A 15,932-nucleotide genomic window follows, 5' to 3' on the forward strand; every position below is an offset into this window, starting at 1 on the left:
GCCAGGATTCAGGAAGAAGAAAAAGAGGCTGGCTGGAGGCTCCAGAAGCCTCCCAAGAAACCTGCAAATAGAGAAAAGGATTCACAGAGAAAAGATATCTCCTCCCAGAGAAGGATTACAATTGAGAGAACATCAAGACCTTTACATTTTGGCACCCAATGTGGGGCAAGGATTTATTCTGAGCCCTTTGGAGGAGCTAGCCAGGACCTTGACATTTGACATTGACACAGGAGTCCCCAAGATGCTGAGCAAGAAGAAGAAGTACAATGTGCGCTTCCCGCCAGCGAGGATCAAGAAGATCATGCAGACGGATGAGGAGATCTGCAAGGTGGCTGCCCCTGTTCCTGTCATTATCTCCCGAGCACTAGAATTTTTGGAATTGCTTCCCAAGAAAGCTTGTCAAGTGACCCAGTCCCGGAATGCCAAGACTATGACCACTTCCCACCTGAAACAATGTTTCAAGTTGGAGCAGCAGTTTGACTTCCTGAAGGACCTGGTGGCTGCTGTGCCAGATATGCAGGGGGAGGGAGAGGACAATCACCTGGATGGCCAGAAGGGAGCACACAGGCGCCAGAAGACTGGGAGCAGCCAGAAAAATGGTGGTGCTGGTGGAAAAGGGAAAGACAAAAAGCAGTCCACCAGATTGCAGGAGGATGATTCTGAGGACACAGAGACAGATGGGGAGGAGGAGATGCTGATTTGATCAACCAGCAGAAAAGCAATCACATGGCAGAAAGGGATTACCTGATAAGTCAGCCAAAAAGCAATCAGATAGCAGAAATGGATTATACTTGGAAAGAATACAGGCCTTTTAAACCAACAGGGCTGTGTCCAGTGCAAATAGCTCCAATGTAATTGCCAGATGATGAGAAGAGATTTAGAAAGTGATAAATAGGAGGAAGTTAGATAGGTTGACTACCTGGGAGAGAGGTTTTGCTTGTATTTCTTCAGATGGAGAAGGAATCAGATAGGTATCAACAAGTCGTGTTCGCCTTGTCCATCAGAGAGAGACAGAAAAAGAGAAAAAACCTCAAAACAAAGGAGAAGATCTAAGAAACATCTGACACTGAAAGAGCATGGCTGATAAGGAGACTGTTAAAGATTCCCTAACACAAGATAAGACTGTTAAAGAACTTTAAAACCAGCAGGAATCATTGGATTTCTTAACACAAGATGAGACTAATGGACAATGGACTTATGGACATGTATAAATTTTCAACTTATGATTATTTAATCATGTTATTTGTTGCATCACTTCTAGCATGTGTTATGTTACTATTTGCTTATGTAATTTATGTAATTATGTGTAATATCTCCCATATTGATGGATTTATGTTTCAAGGTCATGACCACCCTATGTTTTAAATCAAAAGAAAGGGGGAGATGTTAGGATTACAAGGTGAGAAATCAGGTTGTCTGGGCAATTCTCTAGCTCAGAATTAACATCTTTAGTTCCAGCCTTTAGGGGGAGTTTATACCTTTGGACTTCTGAGGAGGAGTTTACATGTTTAAAGAAGTTTGTACCTTTAAGAGGAGCAAGTTCATTGGTTGAAGTATTTCCCCAGGCCCCGTTGAGTTCTCACATGCCCATTCTCTTCAAGGATAAGAGAGACAACTTTGAGCCTGGAGAACAGTCTGACTGAGAGCCTAGTCTGGGACAGAGTTGGGATGGCAGGCTAGAAGGAGAGAGTCTGGCTAGAGGCTCCAGAAGCTTCCCAAGAAACCTGCTCACAGAGGAAAAGATCATACAGAAAAGAGACCTCCTCCCAGAGAACGATTAACAACTGAGAGACCACAGGACCTTTACAATTTGGTGCCCAATGTGGGGAAGGACTTATTCTGAGCCCTTCAGAGGAGCTAGCCTGGACCTTCACAAGTATTTATCCCTAAAATTTCTGACTTTAAACTCACCTGCTTCCTATCAGAATGGACATATTATTAAAATAGGACATATTTCATTGGGTATTGAACTGGAGTGTTATTACTATCATCATTAGTGGAGGTATTTTAGTTATTGCTATTGTTGTGGTGGTGGTTAATAGTACATATTATAATAATGATAGATAGATGTGTGTACATTATATATAATTTCTCTTTCTTAAAGATAAGATGGGTAGAGCCAAGACAGTAGGGAAAAGTCAGAGATTAACATCCAAAGGCCTTTAAACCATGGAATAAAACAATTTCTGAAGTGGCAAGAAATACAAATAAATGGGGTGAAACTGGTTTCCAAGCAAAAACAGTTTAAAAAGTTGGCAAAAAAAAAAAAAATCACTCACCTCTGGGTTATAGTAAAGCACAGTACACTACAGGCTCCACCAGCATACACCAGTCCCCTGCAAACCAGGAATAGGTCTTAAGGGCCTCTGAATTAGCAGCAGCAGCAGTAGCAGCAGCAGTAGCAACAGCTATTTCTAGAGTTCTCATTTTACAACCACTAAGGATTTTGAACAACTGATAAAAAAACATAAAGTTCTCTTTGCTGGCATTATACTGGCATTACTGGCATTATGCACAGGATACTGTTGCTTCATATATACTCAATCAGGACCACAGTACTGGGTGGCAGTCCTAGGGAAAGAAGAAATATTACAGTACCAAAGCTGGAAGTCATAGTGCAGCAGGGACCCTCCTCATAGTCCCATGGTGTAAAGTTCTGATCATCTCTCAGTTGTAATCCTTCTCTGGGAGGAGGTTTCTTTTCTCTGTGAATCTTTTTCTCTGTCCTCTTCACTTGTGAATCCACAGGAAGTCTTCTCCTTGATCCAATCCAGCACTAGTCCTCCAGGCCACATTCCCAACTCTGGCCCAGATTCAACTCACTCCTTGCTCAATAGTGTCTTCTTTTATCTTCCCAGAGAATGGGCATGTGGGAGAAATGCTTCAACCAATGAACTTGCTCCTCTTAAACATGTAAGCTCCTCCCCAGAAGTTCAAAGGGGCAAAACTCCCCTTAAAGGCCAGAACTAGAGAATTGTTAAGTACCGGCTTAGCACTTAGTAAGAACCAAATATCTCATTATCTCATTAGCACTTAGTAAGAACCTAACTCCATGGTAAAAGAAGAATGCATTCAGTCACTTACAAACTAGAGTCAATAGTAGTAAACATATATTTCCTTAAATCTCATTACCTTGGAAGAACTGAAAACTTACAAGTCTATAAAAGTATCTCTGAAAATAGTTGCATAAATTTCTGGATTTGTGTTGGTGCGCCCTACATCCTACACCCAGGAAGCAGAGCCCTAGTTTAAAAGAGTTAGAAGTAAAGAAATTGGCTGGGAAAATGAACAAATAGCACAAAAAAGTCTGACTAAAAATTGCATAATTGTCAAGGAAAATCAAAACATACAATCTGAAGAAAACAGAAAAGTCAAAATTCCTATATTTAAAGCCTCAAACAAAAAAATATGAATGGGTTTCAATGTATGGAAAATTGCAAATAAAGATTTTAAAATTAACTAATATGGATAGCAAAAAATTAGCAGGAAAAATGGATGATGCAAGAAAATCATGAAAACAAAGTCAACGTTTTTGTAAAGAAGAGACAAAGCCATTGTGAATAAAATACTAACTTAAAAACAGACTATGTCAAGTGGTAAGATAGGTACACAAAACCAGAAAGACTCACATATGTTGCTACAAAGTGAAATGAGTAAAACTGGGAAACTGGTTCACAGTAACAAATGTTTTGGGGTAATCAATGGTGATCAACAGAAATACAATGATGCAAAACAGTTCTGAAGGATTTATGATGAAAATGCTTCCATCCCCAGAAAGAGCTGATGGAGTCTGAATACAGAGAGAGCCATGACTTTTTATTTCAGTCTGTTTTCTTTTGCATAATTAATATGGAAATATGTTTTACATTACTATACAGGTTTGGCCTATGTCAAGTTGCTTTTCTTAGTGAAGGGGCAGAGTAAGAAAAGAGAATTTAAAACTCAATTTAAAAAATGAATGTTGAAATCACGTATTGTAGACTTCAAGAAAACTGGAATACTATCACAAATTATGCTTTCCATTACAGAATGAAAAGAATAAGTCTGTAGTAAAATCAACATACACTTGGAACCCTTCCAGGATTGAATTTACTAATATTAAACTAATGTTTTCTTACAAAAACAGTGGTTTTCCCTTGTCAGGGACAGTGGAGGGAATTTCTGAAACAGGTGAAACCTCATTAGAAAGACTTTCCTTACAGATGCTGCACTTCCTGTAATCCTTCCATGTAGTGACATTGTTTACAGTAAAGCCATCATTACTTTGGCTATCCCAGGAAACAAGTTTTCTACACTATAAATAAAAAATTGAATGAGATGATTTTGGTGTTCTACCAAATCCAAGTATATTCTGAAAAGTGCAATAAAATGCACGAAGAGATAGGATAATCAATAATTGATTGACAAAATGCGAAAGAAAGAAAGAAAGAAAGAAAGAAAGAAAGAAAGAAAGAAAGAAAGAAAGAAAGAAAGAAAGAAAGAAAGAAAGAAAGAAAGAAAGAAAGAAAGAAAGAAAGAAAGAAAGAAAGAAAGAAAGAAAGAAAGAAAGAAAGAAAGAAAGAAAGAAAGAAAATAAATAGGCTGAGAGGTCATTGATTCCATCCCTGTGGCCACAAAACATGAGGCATTAATGATGCCTTAATAATTACATGATCCTGGGTAAGTTAATTCATTACTCTGAGCCTCAATGTTCATATTTGTGAATGGGAGAATCAAGGAATGACTGAAATGGAGAATTGGATGAGCTGGTCTCTCCTCCACATCATACCTTACAGTTGATCATCTAGTTTGTTTTTGTTTTTGTTTTTAATGTATGCTTTAGTACTTATCTCATCTAGTTATGTGAAAACCACCTGAGATCACATGCATAGAACTCTTTAAAAATCTTCAACTTTGGTGTGATTTTTAATAATATTATCAGAAAGGCACAGCCTTGGCAAATAGACAACATCTTTTAGAGTCAGAGAAACCTGGGTTGAAATCTTTCTTCTAATACCTTCCATCTGGGTGACTGACTCAGTGTCTTAAGCTCCCAGAAGCCTAAAAAATAAGTCTCTAACTGACAGAGCAAGGACTAGTAAAGGGATTTACTGAAGTAAGAATTATTTTACCAATAAAATCACAGATCTTGAAGTGAAAAAAATGCTATTTACCATTCTCTCATTATTGCCTTTTGTGCTACAATTAATAGAACACTGAAATTCTCCATGAATCTGTTTGTGATTTCATACTATATTTCTTTTCTTATTCACCAGGCCTAAAGAATTATTGTCCTTATAGATCAAACAGTACTTTGTTATATTTAGCACTGAGCATTACCAGGTTTTGTAAGATCAATGATAAACTTCAGGTCATCAAAACAAGGGTAACCATATAGGGTACTAATTTTTGATCTATGTCATAAAGATATCATGAAAAAAATTCATGAAGCTCCATAGATATTAAATAATGTTTTTGATGTAAAGTAGAAAGGCCTAGAAATAAGGACAGATTGGCTTTAGTTAGGTGAGTATAACCCTAACAAAAATCTGTGGATATTTTTATGGGGGAAAAAAAAAAACAATTTAATTGACATAAGATATCTGAATTCATGTGTATATAAGATGGCTGCTAGGTGGAAAAGGCATGTTATTTACTTTGCTTCACCACACAGAAACAAGAAGCAAGGAATAGAAATTTAAAAGGATCAAATAATGAAAGTCCAAAAAAAAAAAAGAAATATGTATAAAAATAGGACTGTATACATAAAACATGGAATAGATATCTCAGGAAGTAGAGATGTCTTCAATGAAGTTGTTCAACCAAAAAAGTAGATAGTCTCTTATTGAGTATTTTATAAAGAAGAATCTAGCCAGTCACACAAGAAGTATAAAGTGATTCTCCTATTGTCTTCCCTTAGGGACTCAATTTATTTCCCATTCACTTGTAAATGTGATATCAAAAATTGTCTTCTATGTGACTTTAATGCCAGTCAACTCAACTTCTTCACTCACCACTCTTCTTTCATTATGAAGCAGCTAGGTGATAAAATTGATAAAGTGTTTGTCAGAAAGACTTGATGTGAAATCCATTCCTCAAACCTAAAAACTCTATGATCCTGATCATCTCATTGATAAAGAAGGATAACAATAGTCCCTGCCTCCTATGGCTTTTCTGAGGATAAAATGAGATATTGGTAAAACTCTTTACAAACCATAAAACATTATATAAATGCTAATATTTGTTATCATAAAGCACTAACACTATGATTTGTACCAGGAAAGCAGGACTGGTTCAATAGCAGGAAAACTATTGCCATAATGGATCATATCAATAACAAAACTGACAGAAATAATATGCTAATTTTAATAGATACAGAAAAAAAGTTTTTTGATAAAATATGGCATCCATTCTTATTAAAAACACTAGAGAGCACAGGAATACAGAGATTTTTTCTTAAAATAATAAGCAATATTTATATAAACTTATCAGCAAGGATTATTTATGATGGAGAGAAGCTGGAAATAAGTTTGCCCATTATCCCTACTAATTTTCAGTATTGTACTAGAAATGTTGGTTTAGCAATAAGAAAAAAAAAAGAAATTAAAGGAATTAGAATTGCCAATGAGCAGATACAACTATCACTCTTTGCAGATGATAGAATGTTATATTTAGAGAATTTTAGAAAAAACATCCAAAAAATTACTTGAAAGAATAAACAGCTTTAGCAAAGTTACAGAATATAAAATAAATCCTCACAATCATCAACCTTTCTATATACTACAGACAAAGTCCAGTGACGAGATAGAATTAGAAATTCCATTTAAAATAACTGTAGACAGTTGCCTAACTGGAAAGACAAACCTGGAGATTATATGAACAAAGTTATAAAATATTTCTCACACAATTAAAGTCAGATCTAAACAATTGGAAAGCCATCACTTGCTCATGGAGAGGATGAGCTATTACCAAAAATACAATTATAACTTACTTGGTTTACATGCTAAATGCTATATCAATCATACTGCCAAAATTATTTTAGACAGAAAAATTAATACCAAAATTCATTTGGAATAACAAAAGTATGAGAATATCAATGAAATTAATGAAAAAAAAATACAAAGGTTGATGGCCTAGCAGGACCAGACCTAAAATATAATATAAAATAGCAGTTATCAGAACCATTTAGTATGGGTTAAAAAATAGAATGGTGGATCTGTGGAATAGATTAGGTACACCTGACACAACAATCAATGATTATAATAATAATCTAGTATTTCCTAACTTCTCAAACCCCAACTTCTGGGATAAGAACAAAGTATTTCACCAAATTTGCTGGGAAAACTCAAAAATCATGTCAAAATTTTGGAAAAGACCCACATCTCATATCTCATAACAAAATAAGGTCAAAATACTTACATAATTTACACATAAAGCTTATACCATTAGCAAATTAGGAGAGAAAAGAATAATTAATCTATTAGCTCTTTGGAGAAGGAAGGAATTTATGAGCAAAGAAGAACATTTTGAAATGTAAAATCAGTAACTTTGCTTACATTAATTTAAGAAAGGTTTTGTAGAAACAAAATCAATAAAAGTTAGATTAAAAGGGAAGTACAAGACTGGGGGGAAATTTACAGCCAGTGTTTCTGATAAAGGCTTCATTTCTAAAATATATAAAGAACAGTGTCAAATTTATGAAAAATACAAATTATTCCTCAACTAATAAATTCTTAAAATATATGAACAGACAATTTTCAGATGATGAAATTAAAGCCATCTATAGTCATATGAAAAATTCCTTTAAATCACGATTGCTTAGAGAAATGCAAACTAAAGAAACTCTGAAGTACCACCCCATGTCTTTCTGATGGGTAAAATGACAGGAAAAGATGATGACCAATGTTGGAGGGGATGTGGGAAAACTGGTACACTAATGTATTTTTGATGCAATGATGAAATGCTCCCACCATTCTGCAGAGCAATTTGGAATTATGCCCAAAGGGCTATAAAACTATAATACCCTATGACTCTGCAATATCACTACTGGGTCTATATCCCAAGCAAATCATAAAGAAGAGAAGAGGAAAAAGAGGGAAAATTATTTTAAGTAGCTCTTTTTGTGATGGAAAAGAATTGGAAAATGAGTAGATATACATCATTTGGGGAATAGGTGAATAAGTTATGCTATATGATGGAATATTATTGTTCTATAAAAATGATGAACAAGCTGGCTTTAGAAAGCCCTGGAAAGATATATACAAAATGATGCTGAGAAAAACAAGTAAAATGGGAATAAATTAAACACAGGAACGGTAATATTCTCTCTAAAATGTAATGCTCTCTTGTTGGTTTTCTTGGGATCTTTGGAGGCAGCATTCCTTTCAGTTCAGTTCAGGAGTAGAGCCAGGTGTTAAAAGTCCAAATCCTTTATTATCTCTTTCAAACTCTTGTCTCCTTTCCTGGGGCCTGGCTAGCTTTCTTATAGTCCTGTCTCTCTCTCTTTGGTTCTGTGAGCTTGAGCTCCTGCAGCCAGTACTTTGCCTCTGCCAGACTCTGCCTCTAGCTCTCTCCAAATGTCAAGGGTTTGTGCTTCAGCCTCCAGCCTCCAGCCACCAGCCACCACAAAATTGGATGATGGAATGAATCAGTCTTAGCCTCCAAGAGCTTCTAGTGCGCTTGTCTTTTCTGGCCCTGAGAGTTTCTACCTTATATGCCCCACACTGAGTATACACCAATCATTACATCACTAGGAAATCATTATTTGTTGTAGGATTAAATCAATGCTAAATTAGATTTAGCCATTGTCTCCTCAATTCCACTCAGTACCTTGTTTCAAGTTCTGGCAAATAACATCTCCTTATAGGATCAGATCAATCATACTGAACCATGCTAAATTAGAAAATTATTGTCTCTATCCATTTCACTGACTTCATTCCTTGCAAGAATCCTTTGTTTCAAGTTCAGAGTTCTGGCCCATAACAAGGAAGAGCAAGATTGTGTGATGATCAACTATGAGAGAAAATTCTCAGAAATTCAATGATCCAAAGCAATCCAATAGAAGGATAGAAAACAGCATCCAGAGAGAGAACTATAGAGACTGATTATAAATCCACATATGCTATTTTCACTTTCCCCCCCTTTTTCTTCTATTTTCTCTCTTGTGTTTTGTCCCTTTGTTTCTGATTTTTCTCTCTCAACTTGATTCACAAATAAATGTATACATATTTGAACATATATAACCAGATAGTAAAACAATAAAAACTTAAAGTGAGCTAATTTTGAAATGAAAATTGAGCTAATTCCCTTGACTTATAAGAAATTATACTCCTTATTTATAAGTATAAGGATTTATAATCTTTACTTATGAGAAATAAGGTTTCCTCCAGAACTCCTTACATCCCCTTTCTTCCCCTTCCAAAAGCTTTTCCATTCCTCTTTTATGTGCCATTATTATTCTCTCTTCTTTTCCCCCAGTACATTCTTCTCTCACCTCTTATTTTTATTTTTTAGATATTATCCCTTCATATTAATATCAGATCTGTGTGGATTGTCTAAAATACTCTAATTTTCCTAATAATGTGCTAGTCCCTTTGAGTTACATCATTTTCCAATGTAGAAATGTAAACAGTTTAATATGAAGTTGCTTATTATTTTTTTTCTATTTTTTCTATTTAGCTCAGTACTTTTCATCAAGGAGGTTTTCAAGTACTCTATTTCATCGAATATCTATTTTTCCCCAGGAGAATTATACTCACTTTTTCTCCAAAGGTCATTCTTGGTTTTCATCCTACTAGCTGCCATGCCCTCCAGAATATCATATTGCAGACCCTCTGGTCTCTAATGTAGGTTTTGTATTTTCCTTGACATGATTCCTGACTATGATTCCACAATACTTGAACTGCTTATTTATGACTATTTACCCTATTTTTCCTTTATGTGGGAGCTCTAAAATTTGACTAAATATTCATGAAAGTTTTCATTTTGGGATATTTTCAGAAGATTATCTGTTTTTCCCTCCTCTATAAAATATCAGGACAGTTTTCCTAGATAATCTCTTCAAATATATTGTCTAGTATCACTTTTTTCAATAATGATTTTCAGGAAAGCCAATATTTTAAAATTATCTTTCCGGTATTTTTTTTTCAGAACAGTTAATTATTTTCAATGAGATATTTCATACTGTTTTCTATTTTTTCCTCTTTATTTTTGTTAATTTCTTGTTTGATATATGTATATATATATACACATATATATACATATATATACTATATATACACATATATATATACATATATACATATACATATATATACATATATACATATATATACATATATACATATATATATACATATATATGTATTTTTTTTCCTTTGAAATTTTGTGCCTCTCTTTGTCCCATTTTGCTTTTTAAAACATTTTTTTCCGCTAGTGGCAGTTGAAAATAAGGAGATGGGGTTGCTGATATTTCAATAGAGCCTTTTTATTGAGATAAATCATGCAGTTTGTCTTAAAACCAAATATTATTATGAAAGGTATTGTACTATGACCAACTGTGTTTTTTTGTGATCTAATTCTCTGAAGCATATTGTTCATTTCTAGAAAATCAATCATGTGTAAAGTTCACAATGCCCCAGTAATTGTGCCAGGAACTTATTATTTTTTTTTCTCATGATTTCAAGCTTAAATGTACCCTTGATTAATCTTAGGAGGAGGGGAACATCTTAGTGACTAAAGTCTCTAGCTTCCTGGGAGTTCTCTAACTTTACCATTTTACCTTTTCTGACTTTTAAGATATTATTTTCTTCAGCATTTTTTGTCTCCTTTATCAATCTATTGACTCATCATTTTGTGATTTTCTTGCATCACTCTCATTTCTCTTCCCAAATTTTCCTCTACCTCTCAAATCTGATTTTCAAATTCCTTTTTGAGTTATTCCATGGCCTAAGACCAATTCTCATTTTTCTTGAAACTTTGACTATAGTATTTTTATTTTGCTATCTTCTTCTACATATGTATTTTGATCTTCTTTTTCATCACAGTAACTTTCTATGGTCAAAATTTTCTGTTGTTGTTTGCTCATTTTCCTAGCTTACACATGACTTTTTAATCTTTGTTTGGTTTTTATTTTGTTCTTTTGAGAGACAATTGGGGTTAAGTAACTTGCCAGAATCACACAGCTAGTAAGTTTTGAGTGACTGATCTCAGAATTGAACTCAGGTTCTCCTGATTTCAGGGCCCATACACTGTACAATGTATCATCTAGGAGCTGCTGCTTTTCACTTTTGTTAAAATATGGCTCTGCTTCCATGGTAAAGTGTCCAATTTCCCAAGCTTCAGGGGTTTTATAAAGGTATTTTCATGAATGATTCTGGAACCTGCAGGTTTTATGTCCTTCAAGGTTCGTATGGAGAGGTGTTTACTCCTCTCCTGACCTGTGCTCTGCTCTGTGAATGACCACAAGCACTCTTTTCTGCGCAGCAACTGTGAGGAAGGTTTTCACTTTACTGTCTCCATGCTCTGATGGAGTAGTTTCCATCCTTCTCCTGGGATTGCTATCCAATATAGGCAAAGCAAGAGAGTCCTGCCTCAAAACTAGAAGAAAAAAAAAAAAAACCTATAATCTCTCTCTGATTAGTTATTTGACCACTTTACCACTGTAGACTGAGCAGTGTAAGTAGTTGCTGCTTCTGCTGATTCAGTGACTACTGTGGCCTATTCCTGATTTTCTGGGACTGATTCTGTGCTAATAAAAGTCTGTGCACTCTGTCCTCACCCAGGTGAGACAGACCTTTCCTACTGACATTCTAAGTTGTTTTTGGCATCAGTGGGCTAAGAGATCTAGAAACCACCACTGCTACAACTGATTCAAGTACCCAAGGCCTACTCTTGTTTATTTTAGCCTGGTCTCCACTCTCACCCGTGTGCCACGACCTTTCTTAGAGGTCTTCTAAGTTGTCTGGGGATAGAATATTCTTTTAATTTTATTTTTAAGGCTTCTGGCACTCTAGAATGTGTTTAAAGTCATCTATTTGAAGGGGTTTGGGGAAAGAACTCAAGCAAATTGTTTTTAATCTGCCATCTTGTCCCTGCTTCCCCACTTCTTTTGTGTTCTTTTCCCCAAAATGACTCTTTTTCAATTTTGTTATAGGGAATTAAAAACCTTCACCATCCTAACTGTTTTTATCTGGACATTACACAATTTAGAAATATTCTTCCTAAGTGGTTATTTCAAAAAGCCAACAAAGAACACCAGAATGATTCCTAACCAGGGGAGAGATATTGTCTACTCATTTCTTTAAATTGCTTATTTCTGCTAATATTGATATAAGCCACTGACTATTATCTCTTATACGGTTTTCTTTTTAACTCATGTCCTCCTGACTTCAGGGTGGGTGCTCTATCCACTGCACCCCCTAGCTACCCATCTTGTAGATTTTTTCAACAAGTTTTGAATCAATCTTCAAGCTCAGTTGAGTCTTGAATCATAAAGTTGTTTTTTTTTTTTTTTTTAACTTTCCATATTCAGCTATGGAATAAAACTTTATCATAATAACTAAAAATAATAATAGCTAAGATTTATGAAGCACTGATTATGTGTCAAACACTCTGTTAAAGGGTTCACATATATTTTCTCATCTGATCACCCCCACAATGATTCTGAAAAGTAATGTATATTTAAATGTCTATTTCATGGATGAGAAAACTGAAATAAATTGAGGTTAAATGACTTGCCAAGAGTAATAACCCTAGTGAGTGTCAGAGGCTGTATTTGAACTCAGTTCTTTCTGATGTCTGTGCAAAGCTATGTAGCCAAAAAGGAAATATCAGAGATTAGAAAGCAAGGAACTGAATTTATCTGGAATGCAGAATGGATCAGAGGATGTGATGAGTCATCAGGGACAACAGGAAGAAAAGTGAATAAAGCAAGCGTTAGGAAGACCTGAGTTCAGAATCCACCTTGGACACTTGCTAGTTATGGGCAGGTCACTAAACTTTTTTTGCCTCATTTTCCTCATCTGTAAAAAGGGCTGGAGAAGGAAATAGTTCCATTATCTTTGCCAAAAGAAAAAAAAAAATCCCACATGGGAACACAAAGAATTGAATATGAATGAAATGACTCTACAAGAACAAGTCATCTGTTGAAAGATAAGTTGAAACCAAATTGTAAATAAATGAGAAAGGGAAAAAAAAACAAAATAGAATATCAATTAATTCAAAGAATTAGAGATTTTCAAAAGGAGCTTATAGTCATGCAAGTCCTATGATTCAAGTAGGTCAAGGAGGAAAAATACTTATAATAGTTGGCTGGGTGCTGGAGTGGGGACATCAATGTCAATGTTAAAAAAGAAATTTAGCAGAATAAAAAGAATGAAAACCACCTTTCAGGCTTATTGTTATCTGTAAAATTGAGATCATAATAGCATGGGGTTGTTATGAAAATAAAACGCTATCATGTTTACAAGGTACTTTACAGGCATTATGCCATCTCTAGTTGTCATTTTATTACTGTTGTTGTTGTTATAGTAATTTGGCAGGAGAGGACTGTATGCTTTCTTTTCGACTACTCTTATGAATGTTTGGCCAGGAAAGAAAAGCTAAATATGGGGCTATATTTTCAAAGTCCTATTTTCATATGTCATATTAGAAATAGAGGTGTGTCCTTTCATTAATCCAATTAATTAAATCAGATGGGAAATGATTCATTATAATCAACTGTTATTTCAAAAGGACCTAATATATTCTACTTCTGTATTAGTCATTTAGGAAATGGAAACAAAAATCCTGGTTCTCTACTGGAGAGACATGGCATGCACATCTATTAGAGCATTTGAAATATGTATGAATTCAATTCCAAATAATGGTGAGGGAAATGCCAACAATTGGCAGCCTCATTAAGGGCTTTTTGAACAACAAGAAGTTGCATTTGAATGAAGACTTGAATAGAGCAAGAGACTCAGCCCATGTAAAAGCAGACTTGGCACCTGAAAAAAAGACCAGTCTGCCCAGAAGGGAGAGTGTTGGAGAGAGAACAATATGAAATGTCTTACCAAGGAATTAGAGGTCTTATCAAAGATCTGACTATGAATTGTCTTAAGACAAACTCATTATGTTTGAATGGGAGAATTTTGTCTATATGGGAAAGACTGTGAAAGAGTACGAGTTATGGTTTGTGCCATCTAACCACTCATCAAAGCCTGTCTCTGAGTCTCCCTGGCTCTCTAGCTAACATAGCTAATCAAGTACTACTGTCAAAACCTCTACAATGATTGGATCCCATAATTAACCAACTTAATATATTTTAGGAACTGAATAAATCTTGGGTGAAACTTAAACTCAGTAGAACTCAAAAGATAATAAACAGACTACTAAAAGATAAGGATGAAAAGAATAGGAAATAAATAACAAATTAAGAAATATTGAAATGATCAAGGAGGCAAAGATTATTTGCATCTGTAGATTAAAAACTTGGCTGACCTTGATATTATTTTGGAACTAGATCCTCCTCCTGAAGTTTTCTCCATTCTCTCTATAAAGGCTTTGTACATTATGATTGTACATAATGTGATTCTTTATGTTTCCTTGTGTGGAATACTGTTATTTTATAGATAAGTACTTCAAATATCATTTAGTTCATCTCCTTATTCAATCACTCATATCTGCAGCATGATACATAAATTTTCTAACCTCTGCTTGAATGATTGTAGTAACAGGAAGTTCATTGATTTTGAGGGAGCCCTTTCTATACCCATGCTTTGCTTGCTCTTAGAAAAGTCTTCCTTAAGGATGGGAACATTAACAATATTTGAATGTACATAAAACAACATATGAATATAATAGAATACTACTTTGATATAAGACATTTTAATAGAATTAACTTCAGAGAAATTTCAGAAGATGCATATGAACTAATATGGAGTGAAAAAAAATTGAAAATTAATAAAATAAAAATAAGCTTGAAAAAATAAATAATTGAAAAAGATTAAAAATGCTGGTTGGATGATGGAGAATGCTATCCACCACCTTACAAGGAAGGGTTGGATTTATTATGCAGATGGAGGAAGCCACTTTTTGGCAATGGATAGTTCAAGAATTTGTTTAACTCAGTTATACAAAACACTGGGTCTTCTAGGTGGCAGAAAGGTGAAAGTATTGGACCTGTACTTAGGAATAATGAGTTCAAATCTGGCCTCAAACACTTACCAGCTGCGTGTGATTTTGGACAAGTCCCTTAGCTTCAGTTTATCCCAGTTTCCTAATCTATACTGTATGGATAATTATTACATCTTCCCATGATTGTGTGAGTATGAAATATGATAATATTTGTAAAGTACTTAATACAGATTGTAGTAAATTGTAAGAACTACATAAATGTTAGTTATTGTTGTTGTCATGATCATCATCATGATTTATATATGTTGCTTTTTTTCCTTTATCTTGTATTGGGGAAATGTAAGGTAGAGAAACTAATGCTGGGCTCAAAGTTAGGAAAATTGTGCTTAGTGATTGATATCTTCCATCAATACTTTTGGTAAAGAAAGGACCAGAAAACAAATATTATATATATATATATATATATATATATATATATATATACACAATCAAATATTAAATGGGTCGGAATCCCTCTGTGGGATTGCAGAATTCACAAATTAGTCAAAGATGTCACGGCTCCCAGCTATGGAAAAGACCCAATAAGAATTCAAAATAATTGGGGGTTACTTGAAGCATGGTACATTTCTTTATGTACAATGTTCTTGATTTTTGCAAGAATTTGCCTCCCATTAAAAACAAAACAAAACAAAACAAAAAAAAAAACACTGGGAAAATATTAAAATGTGACAAATAGTTTGCTAGTATGAGAAATAGCATGTTCTAATAGATAGAGAAGTCTTCATATCTGGACTATTTAGGTTCAAATTGCATCACTGAAACACCCTGGTAGTGTA

The 15,932-nt window shown here is 34.6% G+C and overlaps 1 pseudogene; it reads left to right on the forward strand.

Annotated features, from left to right (window-relative positions):
• Positions 1 to 241: 241 nt before the first annotated feature.
• LOC141538890 (dr1-associated corepressor pseudogene) lies at positions 242 to 703 on the forward strand (annotated as a pseudogene).
• The last annotated feature ends 15,229 nt before the right edge of the window (positions 704 to 15,932 follow it).

This window comes from Sminthopsis crassicaudata, chromosome 4 (genome assembly GCF_048593235.1).
Source record: "Sminthopsis crassicaudata isolate SCR6 chromosome 4, ASM4859323v1, whole genome shotgun sequence".
Classification (NCBI taxonomy): Eukaryota; Metazoa; Chordata; class Mammalia; order Dasyuromorphia; family Dasyuridae; genus Sminthopsis; species Sminthopsis crassicaudata.